The sequence below is a fragment of the Kogia breviceps genome, chromosome X (genome assembly GCF_026419965.1).
Source record: "Kogia breviceps isolate mKogBre1 chromosome X, mKogBre1 haplotype 1, whole genome shotgun sequence".
Classification (NCBI taxonomy): domain Eukaryota; kingdom Metazoa; phylum Chordata; class Mammalia; order Artiodactyla; family Physeteridae; genus Kogia; species Kogia breviceps.
The window spans coordinates 8,939,866-8,951,510 of record NC_081330.1 but is presented as its reverse complement, the minus strand read 5'-3'; positions in this window follow the sequence as shown (position 1 = coordinate 8,951,510).

Below are 11,645 nucleotides of genomic sequence, written 5' to 3'. Positions count from 1 at the left end.
CTGAGCAGAAACTTTAAATGCAGTCGCATGGTTTAGAGTCTGCTCATGTCCCATGCTCACCCCCTTGGGCACAAGAATGAAAAGGCCTAACACAGCGGATGCTCTTTCAATCAGGGTCCCAGAATTAGACAATGCGTAGAACTGAGTCAAGCAGAAGTAAGGAAAACAAAGTAGAGTTGCGATAGCCACAGCAGCCCTGTGACCACCAACGTGTAATGCAACTGAAAAATAAGTGTTTTTTTTTGTAAGCCATTGAGGTTTGGGGGCTGTTGTTCAGCAAAGCTGAGTGACACATACAGTATATACAGTTTTTTTTAAATCCTGCTTTTATAGTTTAACATTTCGGTAGTATATTAGTTATCTATTGTCAAGTAACAATATCACCGCAAACTTAGTGGCTGAAAACAACACATATTTATCATCGCAGTTTCTGTGGACCAGGAGTTTGGTCATAGCTTAACTGGATCATCTGTTTCAGGGTCTCACAAAGTTGTAGTCAAGACGTTGGCCAGTGTGCAGTCTCATCGGAGGCTCAACTGGGGAAGAACCTGCCTTCAGGCTCAAGTGGTTGCTGGTAGCATTCGCTAGACTGAGGGCCAAACTTGCCCACTGGCCATTTGCTGGAGACCACCTTTACTTCCTTGCCGAGTGGCTCTCTCCACAGGGAAATCTCAAAACGTGCCAGCTTACTTATTCAAAGCCAGAAAGGGAGAGAGTGTCCCCTAGCCAGACTGGTGCCACAACTATGTAACATTATCACAGAAGTGCTATCCCATCACCTATGTTGTATTTTGTTGGTTAGATGAAAGCCATAGATCCTGTCTCCACTCAAGGGGAGGGGAGTATACAAAGCTGTTAACACCAGGAGGAAGGGATCATGGGCAACTATCGTAGAATCTGTCCACCACAGATAGAACTTCTTATGTCACTAAACATTCTTGAAAAATATAATGTTTAATGCTTGCACAATACGTCACATGAATGGACAGTAATTTAATTATTCTGTTATTCAACAATTGGGTGGTTAATTACCTTTTCAATTAGAATTATCATTCTGGCAAATACTTGTACATAAATTTTTGTCTACATGTTTACTTATTTCATTTATATCCCTAAATGACAATTTGCTGAATTAAAGGCTATGCCTGCTTTTAATGTCCTTGATAAATATTGTCACAGTTATTTCCAAGAAAGACATACCAATTTGTAATTTCTATGCCTGTTGAAGATTCATTATCTCACCATCCCTCGGCATTTATATATATGGTTAAATGTGATTTCTTTTATAGGGCTATTGACTATATTTCATCAATTGTTTCTTTTCTGTTTTTCTGTTGCTATGTTAACATTTTTATTATTGATATCAATTACTTTTTATATATTAGAAGTATTAACCTGCCTTTAATCTTGATCTCAAGGATTTATTTTCAATTCTTCCTTTACCTTTTTTTTAATGACAGGCTAAATCTTTTATGTAATAAAATGTATGAAATTTTTCATTTGTAATATCTTTCATTGTTTGGGTAATTAAAAATTTATTTCCCCTCCCATGATCTGTGTCACTTTAACCCCTATTTTCTATTACATTTTACAGCTTTAGTTTTCAAATTTCATTATTACTGTGTACTTGGATATATTTTTGTGCATGCTATGCTATGAGGTTTAAACTCATTTTCCCCTGAAGATAACCAATATGTCCATCATGATTTAATAAATGTTCCATCATGTCCAAATTGGCTTCTAAGGCATCTGCCATTAAATACTGAATTCTTAAATATACTATGAGTTATTTCAAGTATGCTAATTTTAAAAATTATCCTGTTGTTGATTCTCTAGCCAATGTCACACTAAATCTTAATTACTATACTTTTAAAATATGCTAAAACTAGCTTCTAATTTAAGGGATGGGTGATATAGTTGTGTATTTTGCTTTCCACAATCAATATATCGATGGACTATTATATCATATTAATCTTAATATTCTACCTGAAATAATCCAAGGGAACCCACTAATATGATTCAGTACAGATTCTTTTTATAATAGACTCATCATCTTGAAGCACATTTTGAAAAATTTAATTTTTATGAACAATATTGGCATTTTATTAAATGAAACCATATGTGAGCTCTTTAGAGAGAGAGTCTACATTAATTGGGGAAAAAGATAGTTGAGAGCAAAAGTTCTTTCAATATTTTGTCCATTTTTTGAGCATCTTAATTCTTTAGGTATTCATGAAGTAAGTGAAGCAGAGCTAAGCATATGCAGAAATGGTAAGTAGGAGCAAGGCAGAAAGCAGTTATGCAATAAGCACTAGTATGTAAATTGTGTATGTTCGTTTTCATGACATATCCATATGTATATAAACTTTTATTTCTAATGATATTATTGAGATATCTTTAAAATAAATAAGATTGTACATTTTGAAAATCTAGAAACAAGAAAGGACAGAGAAGTCTTTTGTCTATTTTTACATTTGCCCATTTGGTTTTCTTTATATCTACTAGCTAACAAGCAATATTCTGCCTGGAGGCAAATGTACCATATAACTCAATCCTTCCCTTATGCTAACATATTCAAAAGACTATGCAAATCATTTAACAATAGTAAAGTCATCACAGTTCTCAGGGAAAATAATTTCCATTTTCACCAGGAGGTTTATATAGATAAATGAGCATAATAAATAGAAGCGAGGTCCTTGATGCTTGACCAACTCCTGCCACTTCTAACCTCTTCTCAGTCACATATTCAAAAATTGGAGTGATAAATAGTTTCAAATAGTTTCTTATTATTTGGATGACTTACATTTCACTGTTTATCTAGGGAAAGGTAAATGTCCATGCATTTCTACTTCATGCCCTCATTGAACTTTCCTGAACTCTTCTTGTGTACTCAGATTTTGAAACCAAAATATACGTTTAACTTCTGTACAAAAGCAAAATTTGCATAATCAGGGTTTGCTAGTCAGTGGAAAGGTATATGAAGAGACCATGATGATTATTACAGAGCATTTCTATGGATCCCTCCTGCCGGGGTACAGCAGCTGGTGTGATCCTGGGAACCTGAAGCAGCCAGAGAGGTAGGGCTCAGAGCACACCATGATGGGGGGACTCTCTAAGCTGACAAGAGTAAGGACATTTCTGCTACTGGGCAGCCAGATTGGAGATTGCTCCTCTTGGATGGACATTGTACATTTATTTTCAGATACAGAGCCTGGATAAGAATCCTGATAAAGTAGAGAGACTAATATTTATTCAATAAATGATGTGCCAGGTGTTATGCTAAACACCAAATGGTGTTCATTTAATTATCAGAGCAACACTGTGAGGTAGGCACCACGATAATTAGAATGCCCATTCAATTTATTTTCCATACTAAAACACTTTGGGGAGTAAAATGGTAGCTATTAATATGTAAGCTCAGATAATATGTATAACATGGGACTTTCCTAGGAAAACTGTAAATGTGGTCACTCTTTTATCATCCCCATATTACAAATAAGGAAATTGAGGTTCAGAGAGGTTAAGTAATATCCCCAAGCGCCACAGCTAGAAAGTGACAGATCTAGGGCTCTCAAATTCTTGAACTTGCCACTTTATGGAGTAAGCAGTTCATTATGAAGCAGTAATTCAGGAGATTTTTGATAGGGGGTGACAGATTAATAACATTTCTTCTCTATTTCCTTCAGTAAAATCCTCCACAAAATAGTAGAAAGATTAAGAGGAAGAGAAAACTCCATCTTTTTAAAAAATTTATTTTATTAAAATATAGTTCATTTACAATGTGCTAATTTCTGCTATATAGCAAAGTGACTCAGTTTTATATATATATATATATTCTTTTTCATATTCTTTTCCATTATGGCTTATCACAAGATATTGAATATAGTTCCTTGTGCTTTACAGTAGGACCTTGTTGTTTATCCATTCTATATATACTAGTTTGCATCTGCTAATCCCAAACTCCCAATCCAGCCTTTCCCCACCACCTCCCTGTCCCCCTTGGCAACCACAAATCTGTTCTCTATGTCTGTGATTCTGTTTCATAGATAAGTTCATTTGTATCAATTTTTTAGATTCCACATATAAGTGATATCATATGGTATTTGTCTTTATCTGACTTATTTAGTATGATAATCTCTAGGTCCAATCATGTTGTTGCAAATGACATTATTTCATTCTTTTTATGGCTGAATAGTATTCCATTGTATATATGTAGCACATCTTTTTTATCCATTCAATTGTTTTTTTTTTTTTTTTTTTTTTTTTTTTTTTTTTTTTTTTTTTTTTTTTTTTTTTTTTTTTTTCGGTATGCGGGCCTCTCACTGTTGTGGCCTCTCCCGTTGCGGAGCACAGGCTCCGGACGCGCAGGCCTAGCGGCCATGGCTCACGGGCTTAGTTGCTCCGCGGCATGTGGGATCTTCCCGGACCAGGGCACGAACCCGTGTCTCCTGCATCGGCAGGCGGACTCTCAACCACTGCGCCACCAGGGAAGCCCTATCCATTCAATTGTTGATGGACATTTAGGTTGTTTCCATGTCTTGGCTATTGTGAATAGTGCTGCTGTGAACACAGGGATGTATGTATCTTTTTGAATTATAGTTTCATCTGGATATAGGCCCAGGAGTGGGGTTTCTGGATCATATGGCAACTCTATTTTTAGTTTTTAGAGGAACGTCCATGTTTTCCATAGTGGCTGAACCAACATACATTCCCACGAACAGTGTAGGAGGGTTCCCTTTTCTCGACACCCTCTCCAGCATTTGTTATTTATAGACTTTTTCATGATGGTCATCTTGACCGGTGTGAGGTGATAGCTCATTGTAGTTTTGATTTGCATTTCTCTAATAATTAATGATGTTGAGCATGTTTTCATGTGCCTTTTGGCCATCTGTATGTCTTCTTTGGAGAAATGTCTATTTAGGTCTTCTGCCCATTTTTCAATTGGGTTATTTGTTTTTTGTTGTTGTTGAGTTGTATGAGCTGTTTGTATATTTTGGAAACTAAGCTCTTGTCAGTTGCATCAGAGAAACCTCCGTCTTTAATGAAAATAGGAAGTGGTAAAAAAATCCTGAACCACAACATATATAGATGAAACTCTTCTTCCAGGACAATATCGCTCCTGAGCCCCTTTTGAAAATATGTATGTAACACTAAGATCCAGTCAACCCGAACAGTAAAGAACCATAAAATGCAGAAGCCCTCGTGGTATGATAGGGCTGGGATCGAGTACTGATTCCATTAATATTTGTAATTTAAAATGAAAAAATGTAATAATTATAATTATAAAACAGAATATAAAGGTTATAAACACTGACAATGTAAAAGTTATAGTGGAGCTGACAAAAACATGGAGGTATGAGGGAGGAGGGGATTGGGAGGAAATTTAAGTACATGAATATCTTCCTTATCCATGGAGAGAAACCAAGAGATATAATCCAACTTGGTAAGTCAATAAGTAGATGTTAAATATACCATCTAGATTTAGGAGGTTAAACAGAAGTATTAAAAAATATATAAATTTTCAATATTACCAAAAGGATAAAAAACAATAAACCTAGAATTTCATAACTGTAAATAGTAGAAGCAATCCCTCCTAAGTACCAAAACAACAAGAAAGTAAATAAAATGAAAGGAAAAACAACCACTTGATGATGAACAAGGTAAAGCCAAGAATATCATGGTAACATACATTTCTGTAGGTATTAGCCCATGCAACTACATAAATGAAAGAAAAGAAGTGACAGAATTATCCATATTTGCAAACAAAATATGATTATCCATCTGATGAAACCCAAGAAGAAAAATTGAAACCCCATTCAAAAAAATAAGAGAGTTCATTGAGGTATCTGATTACAAAATCAGCAATATTAATCAATAGCTTTTCTGTATATAAAAGCTAACCAGATATAAAATAAAATGAAAGAGAAATCTCAGTCATCAATAATCATATGATTTATAACATCTAGGCATATTATTCAGTCTTAGAAAAGAGAGACATCCTGCCATTTGAAGCAACATGGATGAACCTGCCAGATATCATGCTAAGTAAATAAGCTAGACATAGAAAGGAAAAAAGAAACTCCATGATCTCACTTTTATGTGGAATCTTAAAAATCTATGTTGAATGCATGGAAGCTGAGAGTAGAACGGTGGTTACCAGGGGTGGGGAGGTGTGGGGAAACGTGGAGATGTTGTTAAAAGGGTACAAAGTCACAGTTATGTAAGATGAATAAGCCTAGGGATCTAATGCAGAACGTGATGACTATAGTTAATAACACTGCATTGAAAACTGAAAATTTGCTAAGAGAGTAGATTTCAGGTGCTCTCATTACACACAAAAAATGGTAATTCTGTGAGCAGATGAGATAGATGTTAATTAGCTTAACTGTAGTAATCACTTCACTATGTATCTGTATTTCAAATCATCATGTTGTACACCTTAAATATATACAATGTTTAAAAATAAAATTACAAAAACATCTAGGCACAAATATCATAAGAAATGCACAGCACTTCTATCAACTAGAAACTTAAAAAATTTTCTGAGGAACTTAAAACCAGCTTTAAATAAGTAGAAAGCTATACCAAGTTGTTGGAGAGTGAGATTCAATATTCAAAATATATTGATTCAATATTCAAAATATATTCATTCTGTTTAAATTAATCAGTAGATTACAGGCAATTCTAATCCAAACATTAACATGACTTTAGCTATAACTTGACATAATGATTCTGAAGTTCATCTGGATAAATACACATGAGAACAGCAAGGGATCCTCTGAAAAAGAAATATAAAGTAGGGGAACTAGGATTGCTGTATGCTACTACATTGCAAAAAGCAACAGTAGTTAAAGCTGTTTGATTCTGGGACTTAAACTGACTGATGAACATAACAGTCCAGCCAGATCCAAACACTTCTGGAATTTAGTTTGTGATAAAGTAGCATCTCTGGTAATGGGGAAAATAGATTATTCAGTATATATACAATGGAATGTATTACTCAGCCTTTAAAAATAATGAAATCTTGCCATTTATCATAACATAGATGAACGTTGAGGCATTCTGCTAAGTGAAATAAGTCAAATAGAAAAAGATAAAAATGGTATGATCTCACTTATACGTGAAATCAAAAAAATAAAAATAAAAAAAGCTGAACTCATAGAAACAGACTGATAGATGTGAGGACCTGGAGGGTGAGGGAAATAGGTAAAGGTGGTCAAAGGGTACAAATTTCTAGATATAGGAGGAATAAGTTCTGGGACCCTAGTATACAGCATGGTGTTGATAGTTAACAATACTGTACTGTATACTTGAAAGTTGCTAAGAAAGTAGATCATAATCATTTTGCAATGTATACGTGTGTCAAATCATCATATTGTTGTTACACCTTAAACTTATGAAATGTTATGTTTCAATTATATCTCAACCAAGGGGGAAAATAAATGATATTAGGGCAGCTGGCTAGCTGTTTTTTAAATATAATTGTAAATCTTGTTTCATACTTCCCTCTTTACCCTGAAGTGTAGAACAGATAGATCAAATATTTAAAGGGAAATGTGCATAAATAGACCAGGTAAAAACGTGGGGAAATTTTTGTGCATACTTGGAGGGAAGATCTTTCTAACATGAAAAAAAAATCCATAACTGAAAATAACTGAAAAAAGGATTATTTTATTATAAAACTTTTTAAAATGTCTGCATGACAAAGATATTATAACGGTCTAAATAAAAACGACACATTTGGAGAGAAAGATTTCTAACATCCGGGCCAGATAAGACACTGATTTTCTTCATATTGAAATAACCCATATAAATGAATAAATAAGAAAGAGAAAATCAAGCTGTTAAAAATATAGACAAAAGAAGGGGGTGTGAAACAGTTCATATAAAAAGAATTTAACAAATGTTAAAACACGTATGTGTTCACAGATAACTTAAGCAACACGAAATAAAATGACAAAATACTATTATTAAACTATCAGACTAAACAAGATAAAAAGTGGTTTGAGGGGACACAGTTGTAAGGGTGAGGAGAAGCAAGCACTCATACACTGTTGATAGAATCATAAATTGGGGGAAAATATTTTGAAGGACGAATTGCCATTATTAAAATTTTAAGTGTATTATAACTTTTGACTTAGTTATTTGTCCTTTAGGTCTCTAGTATATAGATAACTTTGCATGTGTGATAAAGTACACATGTAGAACTAAGTCTGTTGCAGCATCCATGTTACAAGGGGAAAATGACAAAATTTTAGATGTCTTCTTGGTTATCTGCAACGGTACATCTGCAATACAATACTAGGTAGCTATTTATAATAGTCAGTGAAATGTATAAGAAAGGTGCCTGACATATATTGTGAAATGAAAAGGAAAGTTACAAAACAATATGTGTAGTATGATACTTTTTCATATAGATAGGAAAAAGCCCAACTTTCTATCTGTATACATTATTTCCAGACAGATATGCAAAAAACTTAGCAGTTATTTCTGGCACTAGGATTAGCACCTTAAGAGGGGAAGGAAGTGAACTTCTCATTTTCTTTTATACATCTTAAGGCAATTTGCTTAGTTTTCTATGATCATTTATTTCTTTTATAACAAAAGTAGCTTGTATTTTATTAAGTAGGTATTGATGGCCCTTTAGTTACAAACCTATTTTTAGACATGATTGACAGTCCTAAGTGTGCTTCTCTAGTGCCTTCATGAAGAAGAAATTCCAGTCATTCAAGGAATATTTGGTGAGAACCTACTCTAGGCCCTTGGTATATATGGGGGAAACATAAAATTGCTCATGGAAAAAAAGAAAATAGAATTCGTTTTTCCCTGGACTTGTAGTTCTATTTTGATCATTTGGATTACATTTTGGCAATCCCACTTTATCTTAAAACGCTAGGCATTTCTATCAAGAACATCATGCATGGTTACTTACAAAAGGGGTAATAACTTAAGTACAGATAATCATGATTAAATTTTCAAATAAAGTAACTCTAAGAGCCATGAGAGGGCATCTAAGTATTTATATTCCAGGACTAAACATGCAACGTGTATCCTCAATCAACATAATTATGTCCTTTGATCTCTATATTAGAACTTGTAAAACATACGTTCCATCATAACAACAATGCATTATATTGTATAATCATGCAACTCTGAGTGCCAACTGGGCATAAACGATAGGAAATTCCAAAATCCCCTTCCTGGCTTTCTAGAATCTTCATAATCACTCTCCATTCTCTTTTCTGATCTTCCTTCTGGTTCCTTTTCATTGCTCTGCTAAGGGCAACAGTCTCCAAGGTTTTGTGGACTACTGACTGCTCCTCCTAAATTCTATTCCTTTGCACCTCAGCTCACCCAACATGCCTTATAAAAAGCATACCCCGTCCCTATTTTTTCCTGTCTGTTTATTCTTTTTTTCTTTTGCCCTACCCAGGTACATGGGGAGTTTCTTGCCTTTTGGGAGGTCTGAGGTCTTCTGCCAGCATTCGGTGGGTGTTCTATAGGAGAAGTTCCACATGTAGATGTATTTCTGATGTATTTGTGGGGAGGAAGGTGATCTCCAAGTCTTACTCTTCCGCCAAAGCTACAGTAATCAAGACAGTATGGTACTGGCACAAAAACAGAAACATAGATCAATGGAACAGGATAGAAAGCCCAGAGATAAACCAACACACATATGGTCACCTTATCTTGGATAAAGGAGGCAAGAATATACAGTGGAGAAAAGACAGCCTCTTCAATAAGTGGTGCTGGGAAAACTGGACAGCTACATGTAAAAGTATGAAGTTAGAACACTCCCTAACACCATACACAAAAATAAACTCAAAATGGGTTAAAGATCTAAATGTAAGGCCAGACACTATCAAACCCTTAGAGGAAAACATAGGCAGAACACTCTATGAAATAAATCACAGCAAGATCCTTTTTGACCCACCTGCTAGAGAAATGGAAATAAAAACAAAAATAAACAAATGGGACCTAATGAAACTTAAAAGCTTTTGCACAGCAAAAGATACCATAAACAAGACCAAAAGACAACCCTCAGAGTGTGAGAAAATATTTGCAAATGAAGCAACTGACAAAGGATTAATCTCTAAAATTTACAAGCAGCTCATGCAGCTCAATATCAAAAAAACAAACAACCCAATCCAAAAATGGGCAGAAGACCTAAACAGACACTTCTCCAAAGAAGACATACAGATTGCCAACAAACACATGAAAGAATGCTCAACATCATTAATCATTAGAGAAATGCAAATCAAAACTACACTGAGGTATCACCTCACACCGGTCAGAATGGCCATCATCAAAAGCTCTAGAAACAATAAATGCTGGAGAGGGTGTGGAGAAAAGGGAACCCTCTTGCACTGTTGGTGGGAATGTAAATTGATACAGCCACTATGGAGAACAGTATGGAGGTTCCTTAAAAAACTACAAATAGAACTACCATATGACCCAGCAATCCCACTACTGGGCCTATACCCTGAGAAAACCATAATTCAAAAAGAGTCATGTACCACAATGTTCATTGCAGCTCTATTTACAATAGCCAGGACATGGAAACAACCTAAGTGTCCATCAACAGATGAATGGATAAGGAAGATGTGGCACATATATACACTGGAATATTACTCAGCCATTAAAAGAAACGAAACTGAGTTATTTGTAGTGAGGTGGATGGACCTGGAGTCTGTCATACAGAGTGAAGTAAGTCAGAAGGAGAAAAACAAAGACCATATGCTAACACATATATATGGAATCTAAGAAAAAAAAAGTCATGAAGAGACTAAGGGTAGGACGGGAATAAAACACAGACCTACTAGAGCATGGACTTGAGGATATGGGGAGGGGGAAGGGTAAGCTGTGACAAAGTGAGAGAGTGGCAGGGACATATACACACTACCAAACGTAGGGTGGATAGCTAGTGGGAAGCAGCCGCATGGCACAGGGAGATCAGCTCGGTGCTTTGTGACCACCTAGAGGGGTGGGATAGGGAGGGTGGGAGGCAGGGAGACGCAAGAGGGAAGAGATATGGGAACATATGTATATGTATAACTGATTCAGTTTGTTGTAAAGCAGAAACTAACACACCATTATAAAGCAATTATACTCCAATAAAGATGTTAAAAAAAAAAAAAAAAGCATAGCCCTAGGGAGAAACAGCATAGTACGTTGCAGTGAAGAGCATGAACTACGGAACCACTTTCCAATTTCGTGACTTTGGCCCAGTTGCTTAAGCCATATGTGCTTCACTCTCCCCACGTCATAGAGTTATTAGAAGTAAATTACTTAAATTAAAAGACTAATGACTAATCTGTAAAGGGCTTAGAGCAATTCCCTTGGCATGTAGCTGGCATCATGTAAGAACTCGTTAAATCAGTAAAGAAATTCTACAAGGTTCAGCATAGGTATGACCGCCACCGGGAAACTTTTCCTCCCTTTCCTTAGTTTTCCTCGTGTCCGTGCTCTGGCTTGACATTGCGTTCACTGCACTGCATTTTGATCGTCACCCGTTTTAGGGCTCTCCTACTGAAGTGATCCACAGTGAAGGTGTTCTTCCGTTGATAAACACAAGCTTTTTTAAGGCAGGAATTTTGTCTTTTTTGCCTTCCACCAAATCCCTGGTGCCTAGACCAGGGCCCAGT